The sequence below is a fragment of the Scylla paramamosain genome, chromosome 13 (assembly GCF_035594125.1).
Source record: "Scylla paramamosain isolate STU-SP2022 chromosome 13, ASM3559412v1, whole genome shotgun sequence".
Taxonomy (NCBI): domain Eukaryota; kingdom Metazoa; phylum Arthropoda; class Malacostraca; order Decapoda; family Portunidae; genus Scylla; species Scylla paramamosain.
Genome location: NC_087163.1, coordinates 5,477,501 through 5,490,350, shown reverse-complemented (window position 1 = coordinate 5,490,350; position 12,850 = coordinate 5,477,501). Strand labels below are relative to the sequence as shown.

At 48.9% G+C, this 12,850-nt stretch overlaps 1 long non-coding RNA gene across 1 annotated transcript in view; it reads left to right on the top strand.

Moving 5' to 3' along the window:
• Positions 1–9,502: 9,502 nt before the first annotated feature.
• Positions 9,503–12,850, top strand: part of LOC135106366 (uncharacterized) — a 42,092-nt gene continuing 38,744 nt past the window's right edge. Inside the window, exon 1 of the long non-coding RNA XR_010271275.1 lies at positions 9,503–9,900. This is a non-coding gene — a long non-coding RNA (uncharacterized LOC135106366). The remainder of the gene's footprint in view (positions 9,901–12,850) is intronic.

The following is a 12,850-nucleotide window of genomic DNA, read 5'->3' as shown; positions in this document are numbered from 1 at the left end:
TGGGTGGGTGAGAGGCGGTGGGTCAGTACACACAATTCTTTCCGGTGGGGACTAATGTATTTTTACCCAGCCTGGTCATTCCCGGGCCGACCACAGTCATGTCTCTCGCTCCTCTCAGGCGACACAGGTGACCCCTCATGGCTAATTTAAACCACAGGTAAACTTTTTTTCCCTTCACCCTCAAGTTAGAACGAAGCGTCATTCTGTCATGTTACATCCCTCTGGCGGAGCTGCGGGGAGATTATAAGCGGCCTGAGATGGATGACGAGAGGCCAGGCGGCAGGGGAAGGAATGGAGGAAGAGAGAGAAGGAGGATGATAGGGTGAGAGGAGGGGGAGGACCTCGCTCATCCCCGGTCGATAATCACCTCGCGTGACCCGACTTGACCCCTAAGCTCCGCCCACCGTCAATTGTTTTAACACCTGCGTTTTCGATCGTCCGGTCCGGGTCACACCTTGTCTTTGTCTTAAACGTCCCCAGGGAAGGCTTTGGCGGCCCCCTCCCGCCGCCGGCCCGCACCTGGAGGGCGTAAACACATTTAGGGAGGATGTTTAGTGAGGTTTGAGGCGCGGGGGGTATTGGTGGGAGGGAGAGGGAGGAAGGGAGAAAGGACGGAAAGGGAAGGAAGAGATTTATAGACGTATGGGAAAGTGACGCTGCGTAGATTTATAGCACGTGAGAACGTATGAGGAAAGATAAGAGATAAAAAACAGATATATATGTAAAGTAAGTGCATATACCCAGCTCCTGTCCTGTGCGTGTGTCTGTGTGTACGTATGTCTCATTCCCTTCCTCACCAGGCTGCAGCTGCCCAGACGGACTCGAGGTCATTGTATAAAACTTGATCACCAGAGAACATTTGCCGATCACGTTCCTCGCCGCTACGGTCATAAGAGCAGCGTCCCCAGGGAGGTTTAGGCCCTGTGTGACCCGGCTCAGGCCCTGGCGGGGGAGGGGTTGACTGGGGCGTTTATTATCCCTGTGGAAAGGGTGGATGATGGCTGTGTATGATGTGTTTTGGGTGGAGGTGGCTCAGCGTTGTTGTTGTTGCTGTTGTTGTTGTTGTGGTGGTGGTGGTGGTGCGGTGATAGTGGTGGTAGTGGTAATATAGTAGTAGTAGCATTATTATTATTATTATTATTATTATTAGTACTAGTAGTAGTAGTAGTAGTAGTAGTAGTAGTAGTACCAACATCAACAGCTGCAGTAGCAGCAGTAGTAATAATTGTGTTTGTAGTAATAGTAATAGTAGTAGTAGTAGTAGTAGTAGGAGGAGGAGGAGGAGGAGGAGGAGGAGGAGGAGCAGGAGGAGGAGGAGGAGGAGGAGGAGGAGGAGGAGGAGGAGGAGGAGGAGGAGAAGAAGAAGCAGCAGCAACAGCAGCAGTAATACCAGTAGCAGTAGCAGCAGTATCATTAGCAGCAGCAAGTTCTTTTTTGCCCAAGGTAGCATGAGTCACCTGAGAAACTGTCACTAGAATACAACACCTACCTGTCCTTCCTCCGTCAGGTATTCGGAGCCTCACACTCGGCTCGTCCACATCCTTTCGTCACATCCAAGTCACATCGCGGCAGGAAAGAGAACCTCCTCATGTTCCATAATTATAAGAAATGGTGAGGTAAAAAGTGTAACCACGCCGGTGCTCGTACCGTAGTATTTTCCTCACCAATTAACACTCTTCAACACTTCAGTTACCTGTAATAAGGAAAGGAAATTATAATATGGCCTCAAAGTATAGTGAAAAAGAAAATTATGAACGTTCCCTGAAATAAGAATTTTAATGAGAAATTATATCCAAGAGTCTTGAGCTTTGATTAGATAAATTTTCATTAAAAGAATGTGATAGAAGGTCGGGTTGGCGCTGCTAACGACCCGCGCCTCAAAAGTGAAGTATAATTACCTTCCTTAAGACTTGTATAAAATTAATCAAGGCGAGCGTCTTTGTCCCCCGGCATGATAGGAGTCACCGGCCCATAATGGATCACCACGTCGCCAGATTTTCCTATTTCGAAATTCCCCGGAGCGCTCCTCGTGAAACACCCGAGTCGTGATGGCATCCAAGGTCAGGCTCATTTGATTTTGATTAGAACACAGCGAGGCGCCATTAAAGCCCCACAATGCTTTTTTTCATAACTTGGGGTGAACACGAAATAAAATTAGAACATTTTTCCACACATGCCATTTTCTGTCGCGTTGCTCCTGGATATCAAAGCCTTGTGTGTGTGTGTGTGAGAGAGAGAGAGGAGCATCTACCTGAGTGTTGTCCATCAGGTGAAATTTACTACGCAGCAAAGTGAGGTGCTCTTCTGGGTTCCGGTCAGCGCTTCTGGGGAAATCGTGTCTTGTATCAACACATTAACTGCATGGAAAAACTTTTCGAGGATAAAGTTTATATCAATTCCTTTTATATAACATGTTTGTAGGATTCATTGCTTTATTAGATGGCACTGGTACTTTTTTTAGTTATCTTCCAGTGTGTGAGACGACCCCAATCCTTCAGACAGTAAAAGTTCAAGTGTACAGGCCTTGAAAATGTTATAAATGTGTTTGTAATGCGGATGTAAAGTTGTATATGACCAGAAAGGCAAGGAAGGCCAATTGACGCCCCTCGCCAGCCTCTCTCCCTCTGTAAGGCGAGACTCCGCATCTGGTTCAAGGCTGGTTCATCTCAGTATGCTTACTCGCGACAAAATAAAACTCAGATGATCCTCTCCTTTTTTTCCCTTGCCATGCTCCTTGTCTGAGGCGACGGAAAACAAACCTTATCGCTCCCAGGACCTCCCTCTGCTCTTCCTCGTTTCCTTTCCTCTCGAGTCAGTACTCCGGGAAACACTAACTCCGTTCTCGCCAATAACTTTCTTGAAGATACTCTCGGAAACTGTTCTCAGGGCCCTCCACCCGCCGCCCGGCCATCCATCCGTCTCTTAAAGGACAAATAACTGAGCGTAAGGCGGCCTCACTCACCTTTCTGTTAATGTTTCCACAGACACACCTGGTCGGGAAGCGTTGCCAAGGTCTCCCCGTGTGTCGCCCTCCATCTCCACGCCCCGCCCCTGCTCACATCGCACGCTCGTGCATTCCCAGCAGCGTAACGGTACTCAGGACACCGGTAAAAATCTCCCGTGCCTTAAAACCGAACGCGGCACCGACTAGGAGGAAAATAAAGGTGACATGTGGGTGTTGAGAATGTAAGGGAGAGGGACGCCGCGCTTGGTAACACTGCTGAGGTGACTTAGGGGGAGACTTCACACCCACCTTTTGTCTTTTGGACTCCGGAGGGAGGTGAGGTGGTGGGGGTAGATGGAAAAGGCAAGCTCAGGTAATGTTTATGGGAGGGAATATTTATCTTCTTCCCCACACGCCGGGGAGTTCTCGTTCTTCCTCTTCGATTGAATGGTCCAGTTTTCCCCCTTCTCCTTCTCCTCCTCTTCCTCCGCCTCCTCTTCCTCCTCCTCCTCCTCCGTCGTTCTCCACGCCGCAGCTCGCCGCCCCTTCTCGTGGCTCTCCCCGGCGGAGTTAAACTGTCTGGAGCACAGGGAAAACATTTTGTTGATATTCCCGAGGTGAAATGTCGAGGTCCCGCGAGGCCATCAGAAGGAATTATCCCCGTGTGGTTTGGTACGGTGGTATTGGCGCGGCCAGGACTCCGGTGTGGATGTGGTGTCGACTGTGATTTGGTGTGATTGTTTTTCGGCGTGGACTGACCTAAGATGATAATTGTGATTTAAGACAAGCACCTGACGGCCGCCGCTCACGCTACACACACGCTACACACACACACACACACACACACACACACACACACACACACACACACACACACACACACACACACACACACACACACACGGGCGTCACCCATACCCACTTGGGTCACATAAACACAACCAGACCTAATTGGGGGACTTTGGAGGCAGGAAGAAATATATAGCACTGAGGAAGGGGACCAGGAGGGAGCGGGAGGGGAGGGGGAGTGGAGGGTGTTGAACAGCGTGGGTGGCGCCACGACCATCACCACCATTACCATTAGTACTCTCCTTTTACTTCTAGTGGCATGCTTTTTATCTCGTTTTTATATATATTTTTTTTAGTAATAGTATTTCGATCACTACTACTACTACTACTACTACTACTACTACTACTACTATAACTACTATCTTTCCCAGAGGTCCCTTCCTTTACTACGCATTTCCACCATCTAAAAGGGAACCCAACAAGACCACAATCTGTACCTCACTACTCCCACATCTCTCCTCCATCTCTTACTCTTCTCCATCCTCTCCCTCTCCACCGCCCCTCACCCTCTCCTCCTCTCCCTCTCGGCCATATTCCTCCCTCACCTCACCTCCCTCCTCTCCCTCCCTCATCCCATCCTCTTCTCACCTCCGTATTGTCTTACTTGGAAGAGCTCGACGGGGTCCCTAAGTAGTACCTGTCGGGTCACGCTTACCTGTGTGTGTGTGTGTGTGTGTGTGTGTGTGTGTGTGTGTGTGGGTGGGTGGCTGGGTGTGTGTCCGTGTTTATCAGTTCTACTTCAATTTGCTGTGATTTTAGATAGCGTTCGTCCATAAAAGAGAGAGAGAGAGAGAGAGAGAGAGTCTAGGAAGTCACACAAGTATTTAAAAAGCACAATGCAGTCCACGTGTTGTCATTCCCGTGCAGTTCCTTCCCCTTCACTGTCGGGAAAACCCTCGCGCTTCCCTTACCTTCTATTGTTTCGTAATGTTATTATTGCGTACGAGAGATAAAAGAAAGAAAATGATCACAGACTGCTATGTTCTTATCACTACACATTGCGTTTTATGTAATTTTTAAGTGTGAAATTGGCCTGTGTGTGTGTGTGTGTGTGTGTGTGTGTGTGTGTGTGTGTGTGTGTGTGTGTGTGTGTGTGTGTGTGTGTGTGTGTGTGTGTGCGAAGCTCCTTTTTATTCTTACCCACGCATGTTTCTTTTTGCTCATAGAGGAATTACTTTTAAGCGTGTGCGGAAATTTGGAACGCGGGACACGAATACTGATCTCCTCCTCAATAACCGCTGAATGACATCACCTCTTTGGCACATCATTAGCAGCGACTCACATCCGTCCCTGCACTCACCGTCTTCAGAAGTAGCCGTGACGGACCAGGAACTTGGGTACACTTTAGCGAACGTGCGGTGTCACGTCAACACATCGGCAAATGACAGTGGCGGACAGAAGCAACCTTAGCCGGACTGTAAACTCGTACCTTCAGAAGAGCGACTGTGATCAATGCCCATGCTGACTTAGGACAAATGTAGCGTCAGCATTTTTCGCGTCAGCTGATCGCCTCGTCAGCTGGTGGCCACATGTGCGAGTGGCGGCGAGGTGGAGTGACAGACAGCCCAGCGTGGTCAAGTCTTAATCTGTACATCAGTTAATGGCTGTGTGCCTTGCTCGCAGCTATTTGTGAGCCTTTAGCTTTGTTTATGCTGCTGGGGACGAGGTGAGCAGAGAGAGAGAGAGAGAGAGAGAGAGAGAGAGAGAGAGAGAGAGAGAGAGAGAGAGAGAGAGAGGGAGAGAGAGAGAGAGAGAGAGAGAGAGAGAGAGAGAGAGAGAGAGAGAGAGAGAGAGAGAGAGAGAGAAAGAGAGAGAGAGAGAGAGAGGAGAAATAAAGGAGTTAAAGGAGGGAAACGCTTGATAGCATATTCAAGGAAAGAAGGACAGAACAGATTAAAAAGTGCACTTGGAAAAAAAAAATATATTGCAAGTATTTTACCAACATGAAGAGTGGAAAAGGGAAGGATAAGAAGAAAGAGGACTGAGGAACGGCTGTTATTCACCAAGACTCACATTATCCTAATTACCAGTCATTCCACACCTTCAGGCACGCATCCCACTAGTCTGCACTCCTCCTGCTCCACACCTACCACACGCCACCACCACACACACCTACCACACACCTTACCACACACCCTACCCCACACTCTACCACACACACTTACCACACACACACACACACACACCACCACCACCAGATACTCCACCACATACTCCACCATACCTCCTATACCTCACCTACCACACACCACACCACACACCCTACCACACACACCACGAGACACCACCACATATCTCACCATACTCTTCCACGTACCTACCATATACCCCCTACCACATACCACACACCTTACCACACACCCCACCGCACACCCCCCCTACCTCAGCAGCAGCCCTCGCAGCCCCACTACCCAAGCCATCAAGTTTGACCACCAGTTCTTGAGCCCGTCCTGCCGCCATCCCTTTCAACACTATTCCGTTTTGAGCATGGAAGTTCATTGAACACTCCTTCCAAGCGGTCATTTCAGCTTCCAAGACACACGCACCAGACCCTTCTAATTTCAGCCGCACGCGACTCGCTAGACCATTATTCCTTAACCGTCACAGCGACCCGTCATGAAATCCACTTCCTCGACACCTAAGAGTGAGAAAATATACATAGACATTCTACTCTGGAGATGCAAATCAAAGAAAATATTATAGAAAAGAGGGAAAAATGTTGCAGTGAGTAGTGAGGCGGCTCGACAACCCACTCCCCGCGGCAGGCCAGGCGACTGCTGCTCACTAGTCACCTGCCCCGACAACCCTTGGGCGCCGTATCCCCGCGCCGACATCCATCACCGTAATGATCGTATTTGGGCGCCACTTGGAGTCTCTAACTACACCACCTTCTTCTGCTCAAAGTGTAGGTGGACCCTGATGTAACGGGGGTCAGGTATGAAGCGTAGCGTGCTGGCTCCTGCCCGGCACTGCACTGGTGTTCTGCTGTGCCTGCGGTGACCTGTCGTGACCTTCGAGACCTCTATGGTGCCACACGTAAATCTGGCACCGTCTAGATGTTAATATTAGATTCTGAAAAAAAAATCTGTACTGGAAATGAAAGCGTAACTCTTTGCATACTCATTAATATGAAAATAAGGTTGGGAACAAATATTCTCCGGCGGACTTATTCTCTTCCAGCAATAATTAGAAGGAGCGGAAACTCTGCATCGAGAAAGCTTTGATGTCGCCCCCGGGAAGTGAAACGTTGACTTGATTATAAGTCCATTTGTGAGATAAATTACTCCTAGATTAAAAAAGTTATCAAATTATTAAGCCTAATCAGGAAGGCAAATTATACAAGGCCAAATTACCTGAGAACCTTTGGAGGGGCATGAGGCGGGGGGGGCGAGGGTGGCCGGGGCGGGGTACTGTCTCTCATTTTGCTGCTGCAGATTTTCCCTCCCGAAAGTTCCCTCTCATTAACGAGGCAATTTTAGGGCGCAAGTGAGAGGACGAAGTGAGGAAAACTGACTGTGTACTGAATGCGGTGATGATGATGACGATGATGGTGATGATGGCAGTGGTAATGATAAGGAGAAGGAAGAGGAGGCGTGGGAGGAGAAAGAGACAAGAATCGTGGTTATGAGAAGCCTGGATAGCGGATTTGATTCTGTTAATGAGACTGCAAAGGGAAAAGAAGAAGAAAAAGAAAATTAAGGATGAGGAGGAAGAGGAGGAGACGAAGAAGATGAAGATGGAGCACACACACACACACACACACACACACACACACACACACACACACACACACACACACACACACACACACACACACACACACACAGAGAGAGAGAGAGAGAGAGAGAGAGAGAGAGAGAGAGAGAGAGAGAGAGAGAGAGAGAGAGAGAGAGAGAGAGAGAGAGAGAGAGAGAGAGAGAGAGAGAGAGAGAGAGATGATGATGATGTTTTAGAGCACGTCTGCTTCTGCTGGGGTTAAGACCTGGCTATGTGACTCGTTATTAGTCTGAAGTCCTCTTGGTGACCACGGAAGGAGAGAGAAAGAGAGAGAGAGAGGGAGAGAGAGGTCACCAGCTTGTAAGGAGGATGAACTTTGACACTTATTACAACGGTACACACGAACATGGACGGATACATAAAGAGATAGCATGTAGATAAGGAAAGCTAGATAATAACACACCTTCAAGAAGCAAGATGTTATTTGGCAAGTAACCTCCTGTTTTATTCCCATACTATCCTATTATGTTTTATCTTTCCTCCCTTCCCCCCCTCTGTTTTCTTTTTTTTTTCTTTTCACTCTTTCTCTTCTTCTTTCTTTAAATACTTCATTGTCGTGCACATAGAGTTGTATAAAAAGATTAAAAAAAAAAAGGTCCTTCATCCAAATAAGGAGTCAATTGTGTGTTAGAGACTTAATTTCGTATCAAGCCACGTAGACGAATGTACTACCCTGCAGTGTGTGTGTGTGTGTGTGTGTGTGTGTGTGTGTGTGTGTGTGTGTGTGTGTGTGTGTGTGTGTGTGTGCTCGCAATATTTCTTACCTGATGTGTAATTAATGTTCCTGAGCTGAGTTACTGTTGGTACGAATCTCTTTAAGGGTTGAAGTCTTTTTAGTGTGTGTGTGTGTGTGTGTGTGTGTTTGTTTTCTTTCTCTCTCTCTCTCTTGTAGGTACCCTAGGGAATGGAAAGTAGCAGTCATCATTAATTAAGAAGGAAACTTTTCGAGGAGAGAATTCTGTCATCACTATCATCATGGCTTCGAATTCATTATAGTTTCATTTTTTTTTTCAGAAGCGAAGAATTACTAGTGGTCTTTTTCTCGTCTTTCAACCACCAGCACCACCACCACCACCACCGCGTGTAATGAAATTCCAATCAATTGCAATAATTTCCAATCAACCCAAATTTTCTTCTCGTCACCTTCCCATTAGCAGTGAGCGGCAGCATCCCTTCCCGGCATCGTGATGGACCTGGGAAGTAATGGGACTACACACACACACACACACACACACACACACACACACACAAACACACACACACACACACACACACACACACACACACACACACACACACACACACAAGCGGAGTAGGTTTATGGGTTCACTTACACCACAATTTTATCGCTAGGAAGCAAAGTGGCGGGGAACAAAAAAGAAGAAAAAGAAGACAGAGAGAAAAAAAAAAAAACACAGCAGAGAGAGTTGGTGGAGAGCGAGGCGGGGCGTCATAACACACCAAGAGTCACCCATGAGTTTGAGTTCAGTGGCACCGTCTGGCACAGTGCCAAGGACAGACCATAGAAAGTTTTTGTGGCAACGTTGTGCCTGGCGTGTGGGCGATTCTTTATAACGGAGGGTAAGACAAGACTCACGGGTCGGCTATTGTCACGAGCGGTTTTAATTTGCTGCGGCGCGAAGGAGATGAGGTGGCGGGGACGAACACCTCTTTGTCGCTCTGTTTACGAGGCACCAAACCGCCTCGCTCCTTTACTTCTGTCCTCTTGCAGCACGTTTGCATCCGATCTCTCATCTTTTTGCCACCAAGCTGGAGCACAACGCAAGAAGCTTGACTATTTATGGTGAAGTGTATCAGTAGTAAATGTGCGACTCGATACGAAGATGCTTTTATGAGTAATATCATGCACACAACAGATTCCTCTGGTAGGGACGTAAAGAGCGGTAGTCGTGTGGATAACACTGTGTGCAGTTTTCGTGTTGGAACCTGACAGGAAGAAGCGGTGGGAGGAAAAAAAGTTGCATTCGCATTGCCTTCCCACCGTCCACGACTGATGCGGTGCGAGCCGCCAGCCCTGACAAACGAACCAAGGTGAACGACAAGCTGTGCAAGAACCAGCACCTCAGTGATGCTGGGAGACAGTGAAGGAAAAAGTGTGTGTGTGTGTGTGTGTGTGTGTGTGTGTGTGTGTGCGGGCAGGGTTCCCCAGACTTGTGGTGGCTTAGTAGCTGTCTGCCGGCGGGAGTGTGCAGACCACGTCCGTCCTTGCCTCGCTCCTACAGCTCCTTCTCTATTTACGAGTCGGCCTCAAGGGATGACTAGTTTACCACCTGGTCCTTAGTTCTGGCCCACCTTGGGTGTCCCCGAAGGTGCGTTCTTCCCTATGGTTTTGTTTGATCCCATTATGAGTATTTTAGTTTATGTATTACGTTTGTGCCGATGACATGTGGAAGACAACGTTTGCTTTCAATAAACGCTGAATGTAGGGAGAGTTACTCCTTTACAGTAGAAAATTACGGCCCCTGTCAACCCCTCTACCACTCCTCCTCTTCCTCCTCCTTCCCGCCCCTGATCTCGCGTGGCTATGGTGGCCCATTCGTTGGCGCTCGCAGCTCCGTCTCGCTCGCACTGGGAGGAGACACGGTGCTGGGGGGGAGCAGAGCCACAGTAACAACAGAGAGGGAGAAGGAAGAGGATGGAGAGGTGCAGGAGTCCGTAGTAACAGTAGGGAAGAGAAAGAAGTGGAGGGCAGACAGGGTTTCAAGGCGGCAGATGTGATTATTAATTATTTTGGTGTGGGAGAGCGTGGGGTTGCACACGCGCACCAGGTCCCAGGCATTGATTAGTGGTGCGCTTATGCCAGTCGCTCCAATGTATGCAAGAGCTTGGTGGTGGTGGCTCGGCGCGGACAGTGTGAGGCGTACCTTAGCCCGGGACACACGCCTACCTCCACGCCCGCCGCCCACGCCCGCCCCACCGTCATGACCACAGGTACACGTGCACGCCCACTCAACCCCTCTGCCCCGCCCCTTTCTTTGGGGATGCGTGAAGGTGGGGGGAGAGGGGTACGCTGCGGCGCACCCCCCACCACCTCACACCCCCCAACCTCAACTCTCCCATCCCTCCCCTTCCCTCCCTCCCTATCAACACACCTGTCCAGTGCGTCTGTATTGTAAAGTCACCCCACCACCTGATGTAGGGAGCGGGTGGGGCACGTGTGTGTGGGCGCCGAGGAGAGGACTGGGGCAGGGTATGTGTCGCGAGCCTCGCCGCGTGGAGTGAAGGGTCGGGCGTGTTTTGTATCGCCCTGCGTCACTTTTTTTTCTGTTAAATATCTGCATAATTTACGTCTACTGGAGTGATAACATGTTGGATGAGGCTGGCTGGCTCCCTGGGCACGCTGGGTCGTCGTTCTCTGCCCCACGTGCAGCACAGTGTCGGGACGCCCACGTGCGGGGAACAGCTGTGGCGGGGAAGGAAGTGACTTATCGCCGCCGTCGGAGCCGCGCACCGCCACAATACTCCCACTCCCCTCCAAAACTTTTTCCCTCCCCGTTCCCCGGAAAGCGATCAGACTGCGGTGCTTGTAGGTGCTCGGGGTTGTTGAGGAGCAGCTCCGTGTTTGTTGTGACGGAAAACCAGCCGCCGACTGACCCGCCGTCGGAGGTTATCAACACTTTCATGCACACACCAGCCCAAGCGTCGCCCCGTCGCGTATCTGCCTCATATACATGTCAGGATTCGGTACCTCGCCAACACTTGAGAAAGCGTTTGCAGGACCAAGGACGAGCCTCATAAACATCAAGTTGAGAAAAAAAATATATAGCTGGAAATTCACCCCGGCAGGTTCACTTGAGGTGCCGCCTTGACCCCACCAATGGCTGCACTTCTCAGTGGGGGGGAGGGAGGGGTGCTGAGTGTGCTAAGTGTGTGCTTGCTGGCCGGCATGACTACACCACACCACCAACAATAGAATACACCAGGTGTCTCGGGACGGCTGTAGACTTTCTTGCGTGAAATTACAACTCTATTTTAGTTTTGTTGTCTAGATAAATGGTCACACAAACACAAAGGAAAAGAAAGTAGTTAATGATAGGAACGGAGGAATTAGTTGTTGTAAAAATATTAGGCCACTGTTCTCTTATCGAATAAAACAAGACAAAGAAGAAAACTTAATCAATTGTAACCAATTATAAGCGATAAAAACATTCTTAAATATATAGAAAAGTTAACAAATTTGTGAATATCGACAACTGTTTGGCCGAGCATAATTCTACGAGGGTGTGAAAACCGTTTTATCGTGTATTTATACGAGGAAAAAACTTGTTAAATAGCTGTATACGTAAATAAATCACTTAATCGCCAGGTGAACACGTGGGCCGGGAGGCAGGTGGAGGGAGGGAGCCAGTCCTCAGCGGCGGGGAGTGATTTAGAAAGCACTACTGTACATTGATAGCAAAAAGTATATAACTGTAGCAACCAGTCATTAAAGAACAGGTTGTGTGTGTGTGTGTGTGTGTGTGTGTGTGTGTGTGTGTGTGTGTGTGTGTGTGTGTGTGTGTGTGTGTGTGTGTGTGTGAAGATTCAGCCATTATTCTCTTTCCCATTCCGATAATTTGGTCAGAAGTCATGTTACATCGCATGTTGGTGAGTTTATTTGTTTGTCTTGCGTAAAAATAAGTTGTTGTGCATGGCCGAGGTTGTTTATGTTTGTTATTATTGTTGTGTATCTTATGTTTTCATCCACCTTATGGAATTTGTTAGTTTTTCTTCTCTTTTAAAATTTAAATCTTGATGAAAGAATAAATTGTGCCTTGAGGGAAAACAGAAAGGAGTGTTCATGGCTTCCTCCACCACAGCCACCACCACCACCACCACCACCACCTCCTCCTCCTCCTCCTCCTCCTCCTCCTCCTCCTCCTCCATCTATCCATCCATCTATCCATTATGCCACTCTCTCTCTCTCTCTCTCTCTCTCTCTCTCTCTCTCTCTCTCTCTCTCTCTCTCTCTCTCTCTCTCTCTCTCTCTCTCTCTCTCTCTCTCTCTCTCTCTCTCTCTCTCTCTCCTCAACACCTTCACTTGGTCGCAATCTCAGGTGTAGAAGATAGAAACACGCGAGGAGGGGAAGTCGTGGCGTCACCTGGACAGCCTAGTAGCACGACGGAACCTCTCGAGGGGCGCGGCCACAAAAACTGGATTAATTATAAAGTCCTGGTCGGGGCGGCGAGCGAGTCGAAGCGTCTCACTGATAATTACTGATGATTAAGGAGATACGAGGATGATTTACACCATGGCTTGTGTGTCCGCGTGTCGCTCTC